We start from the raw sequence: 23,659 nt of genomic DNA on the forward strand, positions 1-23,659 counted from the left end.
TCTAGCTGGAGTTACCAAGGAAGGGTTCGTTGAGGAGCCCAGACTTGGGCTGGGTTCCTCCAGGTGGGTGGGCTTTCACCGAGTGGGGGCCAAAATGACACATAACGCCGACGGTGGGGCCATAACTGTGCCGATGTAAAGGACGCCACCAGCAGGGTCTCCCTTCCCCTCCCCCACAACCCCCTGGAAATAAACCAGGGTGTAACAACAAATGCGGGCTCTGAACCAGCCCACTTCCTCCGCTCACTGCCTCCCCGGCTCAGCCCACAGATGACAGTGGCTGGGTTGGCCTTGCAAACCCAAGAGCTTCCCTCTCCGACACTCATGAAACACATGACACATCAACTCCACCTTAATGCACAATCACTAAAGTCTAATTAAGTAGGATGTCATATTACAGGGCTTCTTTGTCACATTCAGACCTAATCTAATTAGAAGTCCACCGTATTTTACGTTCTGACCCATTGTTGGGTATCGCTCTTGCACAATGCATGGCTGTTAAAGATCAGGTTCAGGGCTGGTCCTTAACCTGTAACCTCATTGAGTCAGCATGGAAACACCGAGCACAGTTACTTACAGTTCACAGTTCCTTTTCTGGTGAGCGGCATGGAGGACAGGAAGCCTCAGAATCCTCCTCCGGACTTCACCTGCCAATGAAAGAAAAGGTTTTTATAGATGTGTATGATTCTGCTGGAAGTGAGAGCCGAGGTGGGGCAGAGGGAAGCCTCAGAGTGGGTCTGCTGTGGGAGCAAAGCCAGGACTCTATTCCCACAGTGCCGAGTGGGAACATTTCCTGATGAAGGGACTCCGGGTGCAGGACAACTATTGGTTAGGACAGCTAACCAGGACGGAGAGAGAGGATCGCTCCCTCCTTACCTGCTTGGTGCCTCAATTTCCTGTGAGTTTCATCCCCTTCCCTATAGGAATCCCGGAGAAAAACAGGCTCATGGCTGCTGAGAGCCCTGAGCTGACCAAAGCAATAATCATTTACTGATGCCTCCGGTCTGATGGAGGACCCCATGCAGGGGGACAGAGCTGTGCAGCCCCCATGAAAGCTTACAACCTATACGGGGAAGGCTGCACAACACTGGCAAACCACAAAGCCAAGACTGTTGTTTACCGCAGGATTAAGGAAGGTCCCAATGGAGGAAAGAATGTTCAAGGAAAGGTGAGGTGTCCAAACTGGGATAAAAGGGAAAGAAGTCGCCTGGAGAAGCATAATGAGGGTAAGACTGGAAAGATAAAGAATGTGACTGCTTTTAATTCTCTTTCTGGAAGAAAGTAATAACAACAACAAGAAAAACCCAGCACGGGCACCTCTGGGTGGCTCAATTAAGTCTCTGTCTGCCTTTGGCTCAGGTCATGATCCCGAAGTCCTGGGATCGAGTCCACATCGGGTTCCCTGCTCAGCAGGGAGTCTGCTTCTCCCTCTGTCCTTCACCCTGCTTGTGCTCTCTCTTGATCTCTCTCTCTCTCAAATAAATAAAATCTTAAAAAAGAAAAAGAAAAACCCAGCACAAGCTTATCATGTGTCTGCTCCATGGTCTACACTGGCTGGGTGTAGCAGGAATAACACCCAAGGGTGGGTCCTGGTATAGAAGTGCTGCCACGCTGTCACTGGGGAATAAGATGACCTACATAGAACAGCATCAGAGATGAGACCATATGCACAGCAGTGCTGAACTGTGTGGTAGGGACTATAATACTCTCTCCACAGAGAAAGGAAGTTGGCGAGAGCTGAGGCACTCAAGGAAGTATTCAGGAGGAGGGAGAACACGAGTGGGGCTTTGGAGACCAGACAGGCAAGGTTTGGCTGGTAGACGGGAGCAAGAGGGCATTCCAAGAAAGGGAGCAATCCAAGCAAGGATGAGGGGGAGGGGGCAGCATGGAATGCCCTAGGCAATGCAGATGCTGGTCTGCCTGAGAGGGACCAAGGAGGAACCAACACTGAGTAAGCCAGTTGGGGCCAGAACATCAGGACTCTGAGAAGTCAGGCTTGGGCCAGAAGCTGGTAGAGCCATTTAGTTTTTCAACAAGGAAATGACACGGAGAAGAGGAGCCCCCTCACCTGCCCCAACCCTTTGGAATCTTCTTTTTAGGGTGCCTAGGTGGCTCAGTTGGTTAAGCAACAGCCTTCAGCTCAGGTCATAATCCTGAAGTCCCACGATCAAGCCCCACATTGGGTTCCCTGCTCAGTGGGGAGTCTGCTTCTCCTTCTGGCCCTCTCCTGCTCATGCTTACTCTCATTCTCTTTCTCCAATAAATAAATAAAATCTTTTTAAAAAAAGATCTTCCTTTTAATTAAGACAGAGAGACTTCTTGGAAGAAGAGGAGTTTCAGATAGATAATTCAGGCATGTGGTATAGTGTGATGTGCTCATGGAAAGAAAATGTCCCTTTTGTTCATGATGACGTCCACCAGGCTGAGGCCCTTCCTCTGGGGCTGTCTACTAACATCTGCATGACTGAGGTTAATGGTTCAAGGAAGTTCCTCTGAGGTAAGTGCAGAACCCTGGACTGCAATTCCTTAAAGACAGGACCACATCTCATGCAGCGGTGAAGCCCCAGAACCTAGCAGAGGGCCCAGGATGTATTGGGTTTTCAGTATTGTCTGTTGAAATGTTCATTGGTAGACCCTGTTCCTTCCCAACAGAATCCATAACCAGCAGCTCAGAACCAGACATGGGTTGGCAATGGTCGGCCATGGGCTCCAACTTAGAGTCTTGTAAACAACAGACACACTGCTACTGAGCATACGTGAACTCAATGTAAGAAGTGTCTAGACTGAATTGCACGCAGTAGCACTTTATCCCTGCTCTCTGGGATTGACTCTTGAGCCGCCAGCAACTTAGAAGAAGATATGGCAGACTTGCCTTTTGCATATGCTGCGAAACTGGGAAGGACAGCCGCTCCTGGAGAGATGGATTCAAGAGTGTTATAAAGCTTTCAACAAGCTGCAAGAATGGGCCAAAATGAAAAAGTCCATTTTTTTCTCTACCAGTTTTTGCACAATAAGATCATGACAGCCATAAAAGAAATAATTCTGAAAATAAAGAAATACAGCCCACAATCCTATCATCACTCTAAACCACCAAATTACTATATCCCATGTCCACATGAAAATCCATTTTTATTTTTTACAGAATTGTAGAAAAAGGTTTGACAAGAATATATACACCAAATCCCACTCTTATATTCAAAAATCAATTGCAGAAACACAGAATAGGGTAACCTGGTTTAAAAAAGAAAAAGAAAGAAAGAAAGAAAGAAAGAAATGGTTCAGGTGATTAGAATTTAATATAAGTTTGGGATGAGCCCAGAGTGTGTTGCTGCAAACACGTTACCTGTGATCTTAGGTTGTATTAATAGCCACACAGTGTCCAACTGAGGGATAAACAGTCCCCTCACTTCAGACTTATCAATCCATATTGGTTTAAGACGCAGTTCAGCATTATATCTTAATAACTTTGACAGAGAAGAGGAGAGGTGAACAAAGATGACCGACCAGTAGCTAAAAGTCCAAGCTCTGGAGTCAGACTGCCCAGTTTTCTGTCCCGACTCCACTACTTACTAGTGGCACGACCAAGGAGAGGTTGCTTAACGTCTCTCTGCCTCAGTTTTCCCTCTGCAAAATCAGGCTAATAAGGGTTCCAGCTCTAAGGTTTGAGTGAGGATTGAATGATTCTGTAAGCTGCAAAGCACTTAGAACCGTGGCTCACACAAAATCACCACTCCCTGAACGCTAGCTCTTTAATGCTATTTTGTTGGGTGTTATTTTCATTACTAGGAGGCTGTGCAGTAGAAGACATGAGAGAAGAAATAAGACTCCTGCTTATGTTTGTCCCTCTTTAAGATTGCCTGTCCTTCTCCCACATGGTGGCCCTCCAAATATTTGAAGCAACTGTATGAAAGAGGGGCTGTGTGACTCTAGACAGTAGGATCAGGTCTAATTGCTAAATGTTAGAGGAAGTCAACCTTCATTTCAATGTAAGGGAGAAGTCTAGCAATGGGAACCATGCAAAAACGGGTAGGCTTCCTAGGAAGGTAGTGAGCTCCCCAGCACTGCAGGGAGACTGTACTGGGTAAGAAGCTGCCCCACAGTGTGATTTCCCAGACGTGGCTTTGCCCATCTTTGAAATGTTAAAAAAACATCAGGAGACTGATAGAGTTTACAAAATCATGTACTGAGAAAGCCTTACTCCTGTCTTCGTTCACCATCGTTTCATGTAGCAATTCAACCCCCCAAAGGAAGAAGAGTAACAAGGACCATTCTTTGAACGGAATAAATAGAGCAGTGTGGGAAGCATTCCCTCTCCGCCCTCTCTTCCTGTCTCTATCTCTTTGTCTGCCTGCTCTTCTCTCTCTCCCTCTCCCTCTCTCTTTCACACACACACACACACACACACACACACACACACACACACACGTGAACATGCAACCTCTCCACACTGGCCTTTTTTTTCACTCATGACCATGCACCCGTGGAGAAGTCTGCGTAACTTGGCGCTGACCCGTGGACGCAGGCTGGGGAACCACCTGTGTGCCATGTATGTTAGGGCCTTCCAAAGCCAGCAGGGGGGCCTGGCAGGCAAGCCGTCATGCCAAAAACCTGCACACAAGCAGCCATGCCATCATGGAACCAGAACTGAAACTCAGGTCTGAAAACAAAAAAAAACTATAAATAAAATGGACCACTCACGTTTATTAATATGAGGAAACTGGTGAAATGATGAATGAGGGAGGAGTTGTTGAAAGCTCGTGTTTGTCTGGAACAATGTAGAGAGAGGGGCAGGACAAAGCTTCCCATAGGAGGTAGCACGTGCTCCGGGAAAGCTGAGCGGCACCAGGAGGCACTCCTAGGTAAGTCGGGAGGGTGGAAAGAGAGAAGCCTGGGGCTTGTGAGAATGAGTTTAACGAAGAGAGCGCCCCTAACAGAGAGGTGTCAAGACACGGGTTCATGCCCCTCCTTACTCCATCATTGAAGTGCAATCTTGGACAAGGAACTTCAAATCCCTCCATGCCTCAGTTTCCCCATAGGCAAAATGATAGGGTTAGACTACCAGATAATCCTTAAACCAAACTTCTGTCTGACATCTACACACCTCAGAGGCTGCCCAGACTAACCTGCCAGGGAGGGCGCTAAGTCTCATTCTAAGGAGCTCAGTATCTCACCCTGGTTAAGAGTCAAGATGTGGGAGCCAGAGGGAGTGCTGGGTTCAAACCTGAGGCCATCCCTTACCAAACCTTCATCTATACAAACCTCAATTTTCTCAACTTTAGAAGGGGGGTAATAGTAGCATATTTAAAAGAGCCGATGCATCTAGAGCATTTTGTACAATGCTTGGAACATATTAATAGTAATAATAAATGAGGGCTACTTTTTTTTTAAGCGTTAAGATTTAATGGCTGGCAGCAGCTGAATGGAAAGGGAGAAAGAGGCAAAGCAAGAAGGTTGAGGACTTCTGCATTCATCCCACTGCCCATGAAAGCATTTCTGCCCTTGCCCTAGCCAGACCTTTGGGATGACGACAAATTATGAAAAGCCATTCTTGGACACCAAGAGTCTCTCTGAATGCTCTTCTTCTCTGAAAACCCCTCCATGGGCATATGAGCAAAACTTCCGAGAAAGACAAAACATGAACAGACCGTTCCAGGAGGAAACCCCGGAAGGACCCCACGCCCATCCAGACGGTGTGTCCTGGGTGTCCCACCACATTGTCAAGTCTCCTTTCTGTTCCCCTGTGCTCCCCTCATCACCTGACCACAGCTTGCGGCTGCTTACATTTGTTGAATGAGGTTGGCAGTCAGAGTGCGGTGAGCCCTGGCCACCAGTCTCTAAAGTACACAGTACCTGGGTAATTGAATACTGATAAAATGGCCCGGCATTAAATTCTTTACTCTGAGATGCATCCCACCTGGCCATTCCCAAAGCCTGGGAAAAAACGGAGGCTCAATTCCATACCTGTTTTCAGCCCCCACAGGCGCCACACAGTCCTGGCCGGCCAGTTACAGAGGAACTGGAAAAGGTCCCTGAGTCACGGTCCCCAGGCCCTGCCCGGGCCCGAGCCTCTAATCTTGGGGCTGTGCCTGGAAGTACAGGTATGCGTATAAAACCCTGCTATTTTGGTGGGCTCATCCTAGACTTTCCTAAGGAACTAGAGAACTCCAGAAGAAACCGGAGGCCCTCGTGATCTGTCTACATCATATGGAAGTGAGGCATGGGCTCCCAGGGCGGCAGGGCCCTCTGCAGAGGCAAACCCTCAGGGAATGGAGGACCCGCTCACAGGGCAACCTCCTGGCCCTGCGGCCAGCCTCTGAGGTGGGACTACACCAAGACCCACCAGGACCTGCTGATTCTCTGTCGGGATCATCACTGTTCTTCTTTGCTTGGCATTGTCAGTGTTTTGCCTCAGGCTTTCTCTCTCTTCCCGGGCCCTAATCAGTCTCTTGGCCTCTAGCTTTACCCCATTTTTGCCCACCTTCCACCTTCTCAGCAGAGGATCTTTCTGGAACTCAAATTTGAACATGGCCACTCCTCCTTAAAAACCTACAATGAGTCTTCGCTCTCTGACAGAGGTTGCTAACTGGCCACCCTGTGTTGACTCTTGCCTGTCCGGTATTTTTATAAATTCTTTTTTTTTTTTTTTAAGATTTTATTTATTTATTTGACAAAGAGAGAGAACACTAGCAGGCAGAGTGGCAGGCAAAGAGAGAGATAAAGAAGCAGGCCCCCCGCTGAGCAAGCAGCCCTACGCAGGGCTCGATCGCAGGATCCTGGGACCTCAACCTGATCTGAAAGCAGACACTTCACCGACTGAGCCACCCAGACACCCCATGGCATTTTTATAAATTCTGCCAACATCTAAAAAGTGGGAGATTTCACATTTGAACAATCCATATTTCTAAGTTTTCCCCAAAGACTGGACGACCTCACAATGCCAATCCTGTCTGTCCACGTGGCAATCAACAGATGAAGCCGAGGATCAGTCACCCCTTTTAATCACGCACGGGCCCTCCTGTGTACCCCGAGAGAAGGCGAGTGTCACCCTGGAAGTCTCTCCCATCATGGGGCACACACCCGGAGGCTGACTTACTCTGCCTACTGAAGAGTTTCGGGTTCAAGGTGACAGCACGAGGGTGGGTGGCTCATTATGTTCTCGGCTGTGCTGTGCCAGCTGGAGGGTGGAGGATGGGATTCAGGAAAATACCAGTAGCCCCAGGCAGGCCTGCCTCGTGTCCTTCCCTCTCACCTGGGCAGCTCCACGCCCAGCCTGGGGAGAGCCAGCAAAGGTCTTAGGGCAGTTTCCCTGGAATGCCAGTGGCTACAGGGCAGGTGCTGAAGAAGCCCCACCCCGCTTTATTCCTGAGGCCCCACCCCCGGGCCCAGCCTCGCCCCACCCCAACTCAGGGGCGGCTATACCCCCCTCCCTTTATTTCCATCCCACTGTTCCTATCAAAGCCCTAACAGCACATATTTTGTTAATTGTACAAACCTAATGGGGGAATGCATTGGCAAAAAAGGGTAATGGCCATCAGACCAGCAATAAAACAAAATTAATGGCCCATAGGAAGAAATCATGTCCACTTAATCCCGGCTCTGAAACTCTAATAGAATAATGGAATACCAACGGAGGGTTTTTTTCTCTCTATGCAGATTGCTTACACCATGTTAATCACTTGCAAAGCAGGCCACATACCACTCTGGCTCACATGACCCTCCAGGGAAAGGAGCAGACCAGAAACATTTAGTGCAAGGCTCATTACTGACAGGCACCACCGCAGCAACACCTTCCCCCTCTCCCTCCTTCCCCCAGGTGACTCTGGGACAGCCAGTATGGGGTGTCATTGAAAGCCACGAGGTGTGGCGGGCCGGAAAGCAAGATGCATAATACCTAATAATAGCAAACATTTATTGAGTGCTTACTATGTGCCAGACCCTGCACTAGCTAAGTGCTTCCTACACATTGAATCCCTCTGCCTCATGTTCGTCCTCTGTAGCCGCACAGTCTAGCAAGGTAGCTGCTGGCCATGCGTAGCTTTTTTAATTCAAATCCTCATTAATTAAAATTACAGAAAATTTAAAATGCAGGCATTAGCCTCACCAGCCACATTTCAAGTGCTCGACATGTATCTAGTGGCTATTGTACTGGAAGGTTCAGAGAGAGGACGTCTCCATCATCACAGAAAGTTGTATTAGACAGCACTGTTCTAGAATATTGTGGCCATTTCATCTTCTTCGTTTAACAGATTCAGAAGTCAAGGTGCAGGGAGGCGAGGCAAGCGGCCCAAGTTGATGCCGCTGGATTATAGACGTGCTGGGTTCGAACCCAAGTCTGTCTCAGTCTGACTCCAGAATCCCCAGCCTACCCACCAAGAACCAGCAGTTAGGGCCACAGGGTGGCCGTCTGAGAGAAGTTAGCAGCAGAAAGGCTCTTCTGTCCTGTCTTCAGCACCCACCCACTCCCTGCCACCCCAGAGAGCAGACAGACCCCAGTGCTCCAACTGGGAGCCAGCTCTGTGGGTGTCTCAAACTACAGAGGTCCTCTGGAGAGGCGGAGGGCTTTACAGGGCCTCCAGCCCAACCTCCTTCAATTTATGAATGAAGAAACCAACGCACAGAAGAGTAAAGTGACTTGCCCCGAGTCAAACAGCTGGTTTGCAACAGAGTTAGAACAATAATCCTGGTTTCTTGACCTCTAGTCCTCCCTGGCCAAGGGAGAGGACAGAGCATTACCCAGGGTCACCTATGGCCACAGGTCAGAGAAGGAAGAGGTGGCTCTCCTGCCTTCCTGGAGAGTCCTGGGTCAGGTGGAAGGAGGCTGGGATGAACCTGAGGGACTAGGCTCTGAGGAAAAGCAGGATGGGGACAGTCAGTCAGGCCTAGAAAGCGCAGTGCTTAAAAGCAGGACATTGGGTTGCTACTACCTTTTGGAAAAATAGTATACAGTGTTTATTACCATTAAAGATACACATAGACTCTGGCCAAGCAGCTACACTTTGGGAATGTATTCTATGGGAAAAGTAGCAGGGCCCAAGGATAATGTGGCAGCATCTATCGTGGGAAAAAGTAAAAAACATCCTAGATGTCTACCAACAGCGGGTTTGTTGCATAAGTTGTGGGACAAGTATACTATACATAAAGGAAGCCATTGAAAGAATGCGTTAGAGCTAACATCTTTTGCCATGCAAGATGGCCATAATGTTCAAAATGAGAAAAGTAAGTAGCAGAGGATGTGTGTGGAGTGGTTCCATTTTTGTAAGAACAGAGAAGACTCCAGAGTGAGTGAGGTGATCCCTTTGCTCTGTTTGTGTGAGCATGGAGGCAGCCTGGAAGGGGTGGCGGGCGTGTTCACACGGGTGCTGCGGGGGCACCGGGAACGGAGGGAAGAAGGGACACCATTTGTAGCACATCTCTGCCTGGCTTCTGGTTGCTGTGAGCACCACCACTTTTGTAAATTCGTGAAAAGAAACTTAATAAGGAAAAATAATTGACACAAGAAAGAAAAAGACTCTAAACGCGCCTTTCTCACTAGCTTCTTGGCCTTGGCAAGTTCCTTAATCTCGCTCCATCTTGGTTTCCTTTCCTGGAGACTGATGATGATACTATCATGTCATGAAGCAAGGAGACTGGTCAGAAGCGAATTTATTTTATTTTATTTTTAAAAGATTTTATTTATTTATTTATTTGACAGAGAGATCATAAGTAGGCAGAGAGGCAGGTTGAGCAGAGAGCCCAATCCAGGACTCGATCCCAGGACCCTGAGATCATGACCTGAGCCACCCAGGCACCCCAGAAGCGAATTTAAAATTACTTAGTCACATGGGCCTTTTTATCAATGTCAAGGGGAAAATCTGCCCCATACATGCAGGTACTTCCAGGGTCCACTCTCCAGGCCGTCCCAGAGCCACAGCCACTGCTCCCGTTTCAAAGCTCTCACAGTCCGTGTCTTCTGCCACAGAACCATTTGAACGTGTCTCTCTGCCTACCAGACCGGAAGGGCCTTGCAGGTAGGAATAGTACCTCACTTATTCATGCATTCATTCAATCATTCATCTGAGATAATAATAACTTAATAATTAGGGCACCTGGGTGGCTCAGTCAGTTAAGTGTCTACTCTTGATTTTGGCCCAGGTTATGATATTGGGGTCGTGAGACTGAGCCCCACATTAGGTTCCCTGCTCAGCGGGGAGTATTCTTGAGATTCTCCCTTTCTCTCTGCCCCTACCCCCCTCCAAATAAACACACACATCTTAAAAAAATAATAATAACTTAATAATTTTGTTTTCGGCACATGTACCAGGCCCTGTGCCTGACACCAAAGATACAACAATGAATGAGACCAAGAAGTCCCATGGAGCTCACATCCTAATGAGGGAAACAAGCAAGCTATATATGCACATATATCTGTAAGTCAAGTGGTGCTAAGCACTAAGAAGAAAAAAGCAGCACCACAAGGGAGTAGAAGTGAGTGGGGAGGGGCAGGGGCCTTTTAGGGAAAGAGGACAGGAAGGAGCTTCCAGGGCTCCCAGAGAAAGCGCCCTCTGAGGCCTGTGCCGCAGCCTCAGTGAGGCCAGTCATGGTTCAACAGGTGTTAGTTTAAGAATAAAACAAAAATAGGGGCACCTGGGTGGCTCAGTAAGTTAAAGCTTCTGCCTTCAGCTCAGGTCATGATCCCAGGGTCCTGGGATCCAGCCCCGCATCAGGCTCTCTGCTCAGCAAGGAGCCTGCTTCCTCTTCTCTCTCTGCCTGCCTCTCTGCCTACTTGTGATCTCTGTCTGTCAAATAAATGATTAAAATCTTTAAAAAGAAAAAAAAAAGTATAAAATAAAAATAGACTCATGGAAGACTGGTAAATAATTAAGCCCCCCTAAACACACGCCTCCCTTCTGAGGATACCCCTCAAAGAACTGAAAGCAGGGGCTCAGAGAGGTTTGCGCACCCATGTTCACAGCAGCTTTAGTCAAGGAGCCGAAAGCGGGGAGCAACCCAGGTGTCCGTGGACGGGTGAAAGCATGAACAAAGCGCGGTCAGTACGTATGAGGAAGGAGCAGAGCCTTCAAAGAGAAGGAAATTCGGACACATGGTACAACGTGGATGAACGTGGATGAACCTGCCATGCTAAGTGAAATGATCCAGTCACCACAGGACAAAAATAGTATGATTCACGTGAAGGACACAGAGAAGTCAGATTGGCAGAGAAAGAAGGTAAAATGGCAGCTGCCGGGGCTGGGAGGGACCAGAGATGGGGGGTAATGGTTTCACAGATACAGAGTTGCAGGTTTGCAAGATAAAGAGTTCCGGGGATGGGTGGTAATGATGATTGCACAACAGGACGAATTGTACACTTACAAGTGGCAAAGACGCTCCATTTTATGTTAGATGTAGTTTACCTCAATTTTTAAAAATACATGCCATCACTAATGTCTCTCAATTTCTCTCAGAAAAGAAAACAAGAGCCTAGAATGTTCAAGAGCAGGACGAGAAGCCACTGACAGCTGAGGTGAGGACAAGGGACCCCGGGGCCCACAGAGAGAGCAGGGAACCCCGAGTCTCTGAAGGCTGAGTGGGGAGAACACGGATGGGGAGCCTCCAGGTAGAAAGAGACAGGGGCTCCCAGGCCAGTCTGCCGGCAGGAAAGACAACTTTCCTGTGGAAATATCTGAGCCGGAGGGATTCCAGAGTGCTGGTGCTCGACAAAATCTAGGGTGAAAAGGAAAAGAGAAAAAAATTTTTTTTTTGGTAAACTGGTGGGAAGTAGGAGACAACTGGTAGTGAGGTGGCCCTCCTCTAGTCTGGAATGGAAGACAGTCCCATGCATCCACTGCAGGAAATCTAAAGGGAAAAGGAACTAGGAAACTGAGAACGGGATGAGGGCATCTGGGCCCTTCACTCAGTGCAACGATGAGCACCTTGGTATGCTGGAAAGTTAATTTAATTTAATTTAATTTATTTTTTTTAGAGGGGGAAGCAGGCTCCCTGCTGAGCAGAGAGCCCGATATAGGGCTTGATCCCAGGACCCTGGGATCATGACCTGAGCTGAAGGCAGAGGCTTTAACCCACTGAGCCACCCAGGCACCCTGGAAAGTTAATTTTAGTCACGACTCAGGAGTCAGTCCTGTCCTCATGGCCCTTTGACCTTATGTGACCTTTGAACTTCTCTGAGCCTCAGTTTCTTCATCTACTAAACCAAGTGGCCAGATCAGGGTAAGAGGAATGTTAAGGCTTTAGGGGTCCACAAACCCCTTGAGATTTTTTCCAGAATGGTGTTTGTATGTGCATTTTCTGTGGAGAGATGTATCCACTTTTACCAAGATTTCAAGGCTAACCATGTCCCCAGAAAGGTTAAGAATTGGCGGAGGGGATATTCATTCACAAGGCTCACATGAAGCTGGAAAGTTCTAAGATTCCAAGAAATCTTGAACTAGATTCCAATAAATCTTTGGGCCTCAAATAAATCAAGATGTTTATTCTTGCTTTGCTGGCAGCACAGAGATATTTAAAAATGAAGTGAAATAATTATATACTTTCAAAAGTTAAAATTATTTCTCTCGTGCAAGTAAATATGATCGTTATGGCTGCTGGTGTTTCACGGAAAGCAAGAGTAGTTCTACCGCAGGCATAAAGGCCGCATGATAAAGGGAAGTGATGAGCTACAGGTTCACCTTCTTTTGGGGAGAAATGAAGAGGCCCTCCATTCCCCTGGTGGAGGGGGGTCCGGGGCCAGAAGGAAGAGTAAACACAGCCTACCCAGGAGGCGCAGCCTCGGGCAGAGCGAATGCATCTCTTTGTGCCAACAAGCTCTCATTTTGTATCTGGCTTTACTTGGGAGGAAAATTTCAACTGTGTGCCTGAGGAAAGTGACAGGACTGAAGATATGTCAAGGAAAAACAGCACAGGCAGAGGACAGTATCCAGCGGTCAGAGAGCAAGACCCAGACTGGAAACCTACAGAATGACTAAGCCAGCATCCTCGTGGGCAGAAGGGACCTCAGCCACAATGGGGGATGCATATCCTGGGGAAGGCAGGGGGACAGCTGGTTGTCAGAACCCTGCACTGTTAGACCTGGCTAGAACCTTGGCGATCATCCTTTCCAGCCTCCTGATTCTTTTCTGCAGAAACAGATTGAGAGAAGGGGTAAAACTGACCCACACATGTCCAGGGCTGGAGGCCAGCCTGTAACTCCGTTCAATTTCCAAAACGTGTTTTGAGTATGTCAGACCCTGGCCTAGGCTGGAGATCAGTAATGAACAGCAAAGCCAGCTCCCTGCCCTCAAGGAGTTTGGAGCCAGTCTAAAAGGAGAAACAGACACCAGTTGCTTGATAGATAAGCGTCATCTAGCATGTATGCAGGGACCATGGACAGGGGTGTCCCCACTTCAAGCAGGTACATCCGGATAACGACGAGGTGGACGGTCAGCGGCTTCCCCTCAGACCTGTGCTAGAAGTTCTCTAAAGTCCACGCCCAGCCAGCAGCCGTCTCCATCTCCGAGAAGGGTGTCCCCCATGGCAGCCATCGAAAGGAGACTCGCTCTGAGCCTCCAGCCCCCATGGGAAGAGGAGAGCCACTCACTCCAGCAGGCCAGCCCCAGGCCCTGGTAAGCCGGCCTCTCCAAACAGCACTTCCATTCATTACTTCCTAACTTGCCTCGGGGGGCTGGTCCTGAATATTGTTTCATAAATAACTTAACAGGGCTCCAGCTTGCTTAACTGAGGTTAGGCAGATGTATACAGCACAGGCTGATTATGAGGGAATTGCTGTGCTGGATGGTTCTGGGATGCTGATTCTCCACGGAGGGGTGGCTCGGTGGAGAAGGCAACCACTGGGCCGGTGTCCCCACCTGGATCCCCAGATCGCAGTGGGGATGCTGAAAGAGCATTTGTTTCCAATTGTTCTTAGCCACTAATTTGGCTCCAGGGTATAACACCAATCTGAGAACAAACGGAGTAGGAAAACTGTGCCTTTCCTGAAGGAGGCCCGATGTGCCAGAAGCAGGGGAGGGCAGGGCTGGGGGGGAGGTTGCTTGAGTTCAGCGCACAGGCCGGAGGCCTGGGGAGCCAGGCCGACGGCTTCCCGCTCCAGCCCGGTGTCACCCGGCTGCCCTGCCGTCTGGTGTGCCGCACCTGCTCATTGCTCCTCCGAGTGCCTCCAGCAGAGGACAGATTACTCTGATGGCAGGTAGATAAAATGGGATCCCTTGCTAGCAGTAACTACCCAGAACAATCTCTCTCCTGAGCAGCTGACTGTCTCCACCTGGCACCTGCCAGCGAAAGAGCTGACGGGTAGCAAAGGCAGGCAGGAGGCAACTGTCCCCGTGCGCAGAGGGACCACGAAGGCCCCATCGAGGTGGGACTTGCTCTGAAGGCCCCCCGTTGGGTGGCAGAAAGGTAGGCTGGGCCCCCCCTCAAGAGAAGACACAGGTGGCACTGTCTCTGGCAGAGAGAAGACCTAGCACCCTCCAGGGGTAAAGGGGAAGGCAGAGCTGGGGAGCAAGGCCTTGCCAGGGGTTTCCTCAAGACTGATGCCCCAAATTCCCAGTAAACAAGAGGCCCTCTCTCATAGTTAAATTGCCTTCTGGTGGCTGAAAATAATGGAATCAGGGAACTTTGCCTGTGACCCTCTTGAAAGCGAACGAGGAGGTAAAATGCTTTTTAACAAGCCTACCGCTCTATTCACAGCCTCCCGGCAGACAGGCCGTCGTTTCTGGGACAAAAATGCCTTCCTTACCAACACATGAGTAAGCTAGTCGGTAGCCTCATAAATCCAACCTGGTATAAAAATACTGGAAAGAAAACCATTTTTAAACATCTCTGAGCAGTCAAAGTACACGCCACAAAATCTTCCTACTAAAGTTTATGAAGCTTCCTCAGAAGGGAGCCTCTCAGACTGTCACTTAGAGCTGCTTCAGACTGGTTTTACACATGTTTCTAACAGGACCCGTTTTTTGGTACCTCAGGCCTCAGCTGCTAGAAGCAGTGCAAGAGGAGGCGCACACAGGGGATGGGGGGAATCAAGCAAGGAGAGCACGAAGGGGCCACCTCGTGAGTCAGCACGTTAGGTTCCGTCAAATTCAGGATCATTTGCCTAGGAAAATAGGGGAGAACGTCCTCTGCTGATGTTTAAAACATCCTCAAAGGGTTTTAAGAAGCCTTTTAGCTCTCTGGAAAACCCCCAATGAGTCTCCTTCGAGATGCTTCCAGGCTTCCTGTAAGTTGTGTTGAACTTGTCTGGAGCTGCCTGTGTTCATTCCTGGTTGGCTCGGTCATTTGCTCAATAGGCACTGACTCGTGTGGATGCTGGGGCATAAAGCAAGATGAAGGAAAGGACGTTGTTTGCTACAATACACACACACATGTACACACGCACGCACACACGTGTGCACACATGCGCACGTCAGAGCAGCTATCATACATCAGGTGCTCAGCAGATGCACGTTGTACTGATGTTCACAAAGGGGAGGTATAAGCCAGTCAGATCGTCCTGTGACCCAACCCCTCGCTGCTCCGCACAGAAGCAGCTTGGTGGGGAGGGGCTGTAATAATGCATGAGTCAATGAAAAACATCATCGTACCAAAACTTTAAACTGCTCCACCAAGAAAAACACAAGGACAATGCAGAATCAGGCCTGAAAAAATGTGGACCAGATTCTCCAGCCCGTCTTGGAGAAAGCTGTCACTCCACCGTGGCTGGTCCTGTGACAAAATAAACAGTTCGGAGCCATCAGTGTCTGAAATGCTTCCAGCTCCGGAGTCCCCGGGACCCTGGTTTTACTTAAGGAGGGCTGGCGCCACCCTGCCAGCCTGATTTTTTTTTTCTTTTCCCTAAAGCTTGGGAAAGCAGGATTTAGGTCTCTGCCCCAACGCAGCCCAAGGAGACAGCAAGCAACCCTGCATTCCCTTCTGGCTCCTCAGCTGGTCCTGTCATCATTTTGGGGACAGAAAGCCTTTATGAGACTCATAAGGGATAGTGGGGGAGGGGTTAGGATTCTGGCAATCTGTCCTGAAGAATTCAGGTTAATAATTTATATGTGCATTAAAAAAAAGAAAAAAACCCTCCTGAAACAAATTGCATACAAATTGTGTGACATTTGAAGGAAATTTGCCAATGTTGCTCAGTGAAGCGTAATAAATATATGCAGCTCATAATAATAAGTTACTTAAACTCAGGGCACTAAATGATTTATTAATTGTCTTCTAATCCTTTCCAGCTCCAGCTAAAACCAAGAGTGTGGATATATTTCACATACCAGCTCATAATGCCTTCACCACCAACAGTGCAACTGCCATTAGCTGTTCGGTCCCTTTTTCATTCGGGACCCAAACTCTCCAGAGGGGCTTTGCAGCAGGACCCAGAGCTGAGGGGACTGCTATTATCAGCAAATGGATAGACGGACCCCAAACACATCCCATCCCACTGCACTTCTCGCATGAATGTCCTGTAAATGAAAAGTCCATAGCCAGAAATGTCGCCTGTGGATGGAGGGATGAAGAAAGAGGGCAAGGTAGGGTCCCAGGAACTCAGTGACTGAGTTCAGAAGTGAAATGATTCTCCGGGCTACCTTGCTTCCCTGCAGTCTTCCCATTTCATAATGATGCCGTCTTCCACCAGTTACCCACAACCTGGGTGGGGTCCCCTTGCATTCCAACTCTGCCTTCTCTCTCACTCCCACGCCCAACCAGGGGGATTTCACTCTTAAAAAAAAAAAAAATCTCTCAGGGCACCTCAGTAGTTCAGTTAAGTGTCCAACTCTTTATTTTGGCTCAGGTCATGAACTTGGGGTCATGGGATCAAGCCCTGTGTTGGGCTCTGAGCTGAAGTAGAGCCTGTTTGGGATTCTCTCTCTCTCAAAAATAATATTTCTCAAATCCATCCTATTTCATCTCCACTATCACTGCGTAATTCACAGCCCAGGGATGCAAACTGGCAACTCTTCCCAGATGTTTCATGGGATTTGGGCAGTGCTCCTGGTTTTCCTTTGTTTTGTTTTTAAAAAGGTAATAGGTGGGGCGCCTAGGTAGCTCAGTCGGTTATGTACCCATCTCTTGATTTCAGCTCAGGTCATGATCTTGGAGTCACGGGATCAAGCCTTGCTTCTACCTCTATGCTCAGCACAGAGTCTGCTTGGGATTCTCCCCCTCTCCCTCTGTCCCTCCCCCCACCCACGTGCGTGTTCTCTCTCTTCCTTTAAAATAAATAAATAAAATCTTTTTCTAAAAAAAAAAGAGTAGTAAGTAACATGGTTCAAAAGTTTTAAAAACTATATGAAATTCTCCCTCCCATTCCTGTCCCCTACTTACCCAAGCAAAGACAAATACAGATTCTTGTTATCCCCCACTTTTTTGCACCTTGGTGGATTTTTTTTTTTTACACTTAATATATTTTTGGAGATCTTTCCATATCAGTACAAAGACAGAGCCTTCATTCCTTTTTAAAATTTTTATTTATTTCCTTTTTTAAAAGTAAGCTCTACTTGCAACATGGGGCTTGAACTCCCGACCCCAAGATCAAGAGTCATATGCTCTACCAACTGAGCCAGCCAGGCACCCCTCTCTGTCCTCTTTTTAAATGTGTAGTATTCCATTATCAGAATATTTCATAATTTAACTAATCTAACTAACTGCAACTGATGGATATTTGGGTTCTTTCTAATCTTTTGCCATTACAAATAATGTTGCAAAGAATAAACTTTCATGAATGTTATTTCACATATGTACAATATATCTTTTAGGATCAATTCCCCAATATGAAATTGCTGAGGCAAAAGGCATATGATAATTTTGATAGGTATTGCCAAATTGCACTCTAAAAGGGTTGTACTGATTTATGCTACCAGACAGCTTGTTTCCCTAGAACTTTGCCAATACAGTGTGGTAACAAACTTTTTGGATTTTTGTCCATTTAAAAGATGAATGAATAATGCTATCTCAGTATAGTCTTAATTCGCATTCATTTCTTAATATTGAACATCCTTTTCATATGTTAAGAGCCATTTGTATTTTCTTCTTCATTTATAGACCATTCAAATTCCTTGCTCATTTTTTTCTATTTGGTTGTATTTGTTGTTGATTTTTAAGAACTCTTTGTATATTAGGGACAATAGCCCTGTGATGTGAGTTGCAATTTTCCCCCCAGTTTGTCATTTGTCCTCATGACTTTGTTTAAAATATTTTTTCCTGTGCCTTTTAAAAATTGTAATTTGAATTCCAACAGGCCTGGAGCATTCACAATCTCATTGGCCACAGCCTCTGTCACTCCCCATGGTTTTACAAATGATTTACTTTACTATTTTTAGTTGCCTACAGGTTGGTGTGATGCATGGAACTACTACCACCATTGTATGACCCAGAGGAAAGCTAGTCTGAAAACAAAGCTGATATCCGGAGGATGGCAGAGAAAGAATCTGAGTGCCTGTTGATGTCACTGAGTCACTGAATTTTTCTAACCCTAGAGCACTCCTGGTTCTGGGCTTCATAATATGTAAGAATTAGAATTTCTTACTGTTTAAGCCACTTTGGGTTGGATTTGCTGCTACTGGCAGCCAAAGGCATTCTAACTGAAACATATCTTGAATGCGCTTGTGAAAGTCTGGTCCCTTCCAATCCATCTCCACTGGTGCTGAGGCCAAGTTCTAGAATATAAATCTGACAACACCACTCCCCCATTTCAGTACATTCCATAGCTCCTCATCACCTGCAAAATATAATCCAAGAGCCTTAGCACTCAGTCTGTCCCTGCCCACCCCTCCCTCCTTCCTCTTGCTGTCTTACACTCCCATGTTGTGGCGCACCCTGTCCCTGCTCCCTGGAGGGCCCTCTGCCTCCTTCTCCTGTCTAGTTCCCGGGACGGTATGTTCCACCATCACCTCCTCCAAGCAAATTTCAGACCAAGTTCCCATCCCCACCCCATCACTGCCATGCACCATCTGGTGTTTTCCTCTATGGCTGCCTTAACCTCATTGTCTACACATCTTTCTTACATGCCTGAGCCCACATCCTGCTCACTTCGTTAGAGTTCCTTGAAGGCAGGAGCAATGTCTTTCTCATTTATGCAGCCCCAGCACCTAGCTTGAGACCCAGTGTGAGGCAGGTGTGCAACCAATGTTTGCAAACCTGAATGGAGCTCCCTACACTCCCCTCATGCATTCCCGCAGATGCCCCCTCAGATGTCTTCCAGCCCAATGCCTTTCTACCCACATCCATCTTTACAGAGAAGATAGAAGAAATGTCCCATCCAAACGTGCCTGCTCTAAGAAGGGAAGAAGATGACCTAGTAAATCACCAGACCAACAGTGCCATTTGCCTGAGCTCCATGCCAGTGTCCCCGATGCTGTAGCTAATCTCCTACCGCAACAGAAAGCCAGGGATAGGAGCTGGGTTCCCAGCCATGTAACTGGCTGTGTGAACTCAGAGAAATGGCTTAACCGGGGCGTCTGGGTGGCTCAGTGGGTGAAAGCCTCTGCCTTCGGCTCGGGTCATGATCCCAGGGTCCTTGGATCGAGCCCTGCATCGGGCTCTCTCCTCAGCGGGGAGCCTGCTTCCTCCCCTCTCTCTCTCTGCCTGCCTCTCTGCCTGCTTGTGATCTCTGTCTGTCAAATAAATAAATAAAATCTTTTAAAAAAAAAATGAAATGACTTAACCCCTCTGTGCCTCAACCTTCTTATTGGGTAAAAGGGATGAGCAGGCTGTTGTGAAGAGGGTCATTGTCTTTAAGTGGCAGTCATCTTATTTCCTTCCTCACAGCTGAATCAGCCCCAGATAAATGAGGCGAAGTCCACGTAGAGCACACCCCAAACGCTTCCCCAGGCCAGGCCTCCTTTCTCGGTCAGACACCAACATGGTGGCCACGCAGAAGAAATATACTGATGGGAACAACAGGGAAAGGAGGGAGCTGGAATCCTCTGGGCACTTCCTGTGTTCCAGCCTGTGCTACCCGGGACATACCCATCACCACACACCTGCGGCACCTGTCAGCATACACATGCCTCCCAGCAGCCCCGTACGGCAGTGTTTTTGGTCCTCTTCTAGAGAGGAGCAAAGTGAGGTTTACAGAGGTCAGACAACTCGCCCAGAGGGGCCACGTCATGAACCCAATTCAGTGGGGAAGTCAGGGTCTCAGCTCAGCTCTGGCTGGCTCTTACCCGAGTTCTTTTTGCCACCTCATGTTACATTCAGACTGCAGGGAATGAAGCTGGCCCGACGCATCCAGGACTTGTGTTCCTGCCTGATAAAATGAGGAGGTGACCAGGGAGGTGAGAGGGAAGAGGGAGGTCCCGGGTGAGGGAAGGGGGAGACATGGGAGAGGGAAGAGAGAAGGTCCTAGAAGAGGTTTCTCTCATATCCCCAGCATGCTTCTGTGGATGTGGGAAGGTGTGTGTGAGCTGGTACGCATCGCTGCATGTGCATAAGTGCATGTGACTATGTGGGCATGCGTGTGATTGGGACTGTGTCACGTGTGTGTATGGCTCCATGTGTGCGTGTGTCTATGACCATGCGCCTGCGTGTGTGTGACCTGTGTATGGCTCTGCGTGTGTGCATGTGTGCACGTACATGGGGACCCATGTGTGTGTGCTGAGGGGGAAGGAGGACAGCTTGCACACACAGGCCTCCCACCTACTTCCGTACCCGCACACGCGCTGGCCGTGTCAAACCTAAACACGCCCCACGTGAACTCTGCATGCGGTCAGCAGTGGGAGACTTCACCTATTAACTGTCGCAGGCCGCTCCAACCAGCCATGTGACATCGGCGTTCTTGGTGCTGTTATTAGCCCATGACTGACCTGGCAAGGCCTCCCAAGGGACAGCAGAGGGGAGAAGGGAGGGAGGAGCTGCCTTTGCCAATTCAGTCAGGCTTCCCTGGATGGACCTTCCCAAATCTGGACACATCCCAGCCCCTCTGGTCAAAGAGAGAATTCTGGGGAGGTACTTCAACTTATGTGTCTCTCGGGTTTCAGAGACGTGCAGAGCACGGGGGAGACACACACACCTTCCCAGACCAGCAATCAAAGGCAGCAGCCTGGGCCTCTGGCTGCGCAAGCAGTGGGAGGGGGCCTGCAGGAGAGGAAGGCTCCTTGGCTCCCAGCCAACGCTCCCAGGCCCCCCTCAGCACCCATCCGGATTCACCCTCAGCCAGGACGGCTCTGAGTTTCTCTCCCTCCTCCCTCTCATTCCATCTGGTGCTGTCTATGGTTGAGAGGAACAGGGCCCACGGTGGGGTCACAGAAGCCTGTCAGGAACAGGCAGAATCAAAACCACAGCTCAACTCCCAGTGCCTGCCTAATCCCCCTGGCTACCTGCCACTCCAAAGTCCTCTGAGCTCTGCCGGATGACAGCCACCATAAAGGATTTTCTCCCAAAGCAGGACAAAAGAAGACTCTTAGGGAGTCAAAAAAAGAATCTATGGGGCCTGGATCCAATACACATTCTTCCCCTTTCCGTGGACTCCAGTGAGAAAAAACTGTATCCTTATACGTACTTAACATAAAAACATCTCAGCAGCTGGGGAAGCCCTCATTCTCTACCTTCCCTAAAACTTGTGAGCCCCTAGCGTCCCTGAATCTAGCTAACCAGTTCGAGTTAGCAGCAGCAGAGATGGACTGGAAAGCTCCTTCTTTAACCATTCCCTTGCTTCTTTGCAAAACAAGATGTAGAAACCAAACAACTAAGCATGGTATGTGACTACCTAGGCCCGCGGAGAAAGAACACACACACACACACACACACACACACACACACACTGTATATTTTAATAATTATCCAACCTTCCTGTGGTCCTCTGGTGCCTTCAAAGATCCTTTCAACTCCATCCTCTGGTTTTTGTGAATGACAAGGCACTGGAAAACAGAAGTTTACATCCTGCTTTTCCAGCTGAAAGACCTTGGGCAAGTTACATCCATTTTACAGCTGAGACAAGTGAGGCCCAGAGGGATCCAGGGTCCAGCCGAATCACTGAACCCTATCACACACTGTGCTGTGTCCACCAAGGGCCTAACCCACAGTCCACAACTCTCTGCGCTGCCCCCTGGCTTTTCTTGTACTCATTCTGGCTTTGATGAGAAAACCAATTACTCTTGCACTCACTCCCAAGCCCCAGCCTCCTGGTGGGAGAAAAACAGTCCCTAGTAGCAAGCTGATATTTGGACAATCTGCTCCGGAAGACACGGCCTTCCCCTTCCAGGACTTAGCAACGCTGCCAAAACAAGAGGAGAAAGCTTCCAACAAAAGTTTGTTTTCATGGAGATTTTATTTCCTTCGCTGAGGCTCTCCCACCACAGATTTCTCTTTGTTAGAACTTGCATTCAGAAGTCACCAGATACACAGCCCCTGACCCTTTGAGCCCTCCAGGGATCTCACGCCTTTATCTCCCCTCCCAGGCCCACAGGCCGCCAGCTCCCCCGCTCCCCTGCTCAAAAGGCCCTTTGAGCCACTCTAGAGAGAGAGGGGGCTCTTGGAGTGGACAGAGGCTTCACGGGGATGAACTCTCCACATCAAAGGGCGAGGGACAGGGGGCCCTGGGAGCGAGTGTCTCTGAGTATTGGCGAGGGGATGACGACGCCTAACCACATCACATCCCTGAGTCCCTCAGGCGGAGGTAGCGTTCCACGATGGCGATGGCAAGGCTGCTAACCGGGGCTCCCGACAGCAGGACGTGGATCTCCCAGGCCATCCCCAGGGCTTGGCTCTGCTCGTGCAGAGGCCAGGCCAGTCCAGGCACAGCTCCGAAGGGGCTAACATTTGTTGGACAAGCCTTTCCTTTTTGTCCTTTTCAGGATTAGCTGCCCTCCCAAGTCCACAATTTAGAGATTTTACTCTGGCTCCTCTCTTAGCCAGGAGGAAAGGAGCTCATGGCACTAATCTATGCTTCATGGGCAACTCTCCCTGGTGTGTGCAGTAGAGAGGAAGAGAGCGCGGGAGAACCCAAAGAGTACCCAGAAAAGAGAATCCAAAGAGTAAATGCTTCTCTCAGGGATAAACTGCTAATGGGAGAATTACAGGTTCAAGAGGCGGGGTGAGTTGGGGGTAGTGGCTCAGTTCGGCTCGCTGGATTTAAGGGTCAGGACAGAACTCGGGTTTGTTTGATTCTCAGCCCTACGACTTGCTAACTTTATGCTCTTGGGCAACATAATCTCTTTGGGTCTCGTTTCCATCCTCTGTCCAAATGCGGATGATGCCATGTCAAGGACTGTATGAGGAACAGACAACAGATCGAGAAAGCCGGGTGTCTAGTACCCATGAGGAGCTTGGCTCCCCCTCCGTAGGGCCTGAGATTGAGTTGGCACCATTAGCATTTCTCTTTGGGTTTCCACACAAATGGTCTGGGTTTTCCTCTATATACACCACCTCACCCTTGTCCTAGATGGTTTGTAGCTAGACAATAGGATTTTTAGTGTTCACATTTTTAAGGGTCTATGTAAACTTTTGTCATGCAGAGACAATAAAGACAACTGACTAAGCATTTTTCAAAACTACCATCTCATTTGTTTCTCAAATGGTCTTATCCCCATTTAGTAACTGAAGGACTTGTGAGTCAGGTGTATGAGGTGACTTTTCCGAAGTCACCCAACAGAAAGGTAAGATGAGGCCAAACCTAGTCATGTCTAGCACAGGCATGTCCAAAGAAATCCCACCCTGAATAGGGCAGAGGGGGTGACAGTGGAGATGAAAC

At 48.7% G+C, this 23,659-nt stretch overlaps 1 protein-coding gene across 4 annotated transcripts in view; it reads right to left on the bottom strand.

The window, feature by feature from the left end:
• The window catches only part of PKNOX2 (PBX/knotted 1 homeobox 2), a 252,099-nt gene that overhangs the window by 182,573 nt on the left and 45,867 nt on the right, over nt 1-23,659 (bottom strand). For 3 of the 4 annotated variants that reach the window (XM_045080383.1, XM_045080382.1, XM_045080380.1), the window contains exon 2: nt 578-647. The gene's annotated coding sequence lies outside the window, so the exon portion shown is untranslated. Of the gene's footprint in view, nt 1-577; nt 648-21,755; nt 21,828-23,659 lie in introns of all 4 variants that reach the window. The other variant, XM_045080381.1, reaches the window with a different exon arrangement.

This window comes from Mustela putorius, unplaced genomic scaffold (assembly GCF_011764305.1).
Source record: "Mustela putorius furo isolate JIRA1106 unplaced genomic scaffold, ASM1176430v1.1 tig00000460_pilon_pilon_pilon, whole genome shotgun sequence".
NCBI classification, from domain to species: domain Eukaryota; kingdom Metazoa; phylum Chordata; class Mammalia; order Carnivora; family Mustelidae; genus Mustela; species Mustela putorius.